Source organism: Arachis ipaensis, chromosome B07 (genome assembly GCF_000816755.2).
Source record: "Arachis ipaensis cultivar K30076 chromosome B07, Araip1.1, whole genome shotgun sequence".
Lineage (NCBI taxonomy): Eukaryota > Viridiplantae > Streptophyta > Magnoliopsida > Fabales > Fabaceae > Arachis > Arachis ipaensis.
The window spans coordinates 6473062-6473921 of NC_029791.2; positions in this window are offsets into that span (position 1 = coordinate 6473062).

The window sequence follows — 860 nt, forward strand, 5'->3', positions numbered from 1 at the left end:
TAACACATGTTAAATGCAACAACTTGTCGGTGGTTGTTGATACTATAGATTGATTGTGACAAGTTAAAATTTCCTTGGATGAAATCAAATCTTTTATAAAGAATAAAATATATATATATTAAAGCATGGATGCATGATAGAGGAAATTATTTTTGTGTGTGAGATAACATTATTGTGAAGGAATGGCTATCTATAATGAAGGGTCATACAACTTCCTGACATAGCTCAAACAGTTGCTTGGCTCATGTTCATTAAAATTCTATTTTTCTTTTACATTGACATGTCATCTTAATTCTTGATACACTTTTTCCCCATGAGTCTAGCATTTTGAAATGTGGATAATATGGCATAGTTAAAGAAAGCTAAGGACTGATCTTGTGTCGGTGAATGTTAACTTAATGAATTTAATTTTCATGTAATGTTAGTATAAAAATATTTTACTTAGATAATTATTAAAAAAAATTAAATTTATTACTTAAAATATCATTTAAACGTATGAATTTAATCGTATAATTTTTTTTATATTATTAATACATCAAAATTAAATTCTAACTTAATATGATATCATAAATATAAATTTACACTGGTATAATTAGAGCTGGAAGTGAGCCGAGCTGAGCCGAGTTAGACCAAGTTCAAGCTCGACTCACAAAAATTGAGCTTGGCTCATGACTCGACTCATTAATAATCGAGCATATTTTTTAAGCTCAAGCTCGGCTCACCGAAAGCTCACGAGCTGACTCGAGCTCACGAGCTGGCTCAAATTATAAAAACATAAATACGTAATCTATAATTCTATAACAATAAATTATAACTTATATATTTTAAAAAAATATTTAAAAAGATCAATTTTATATATT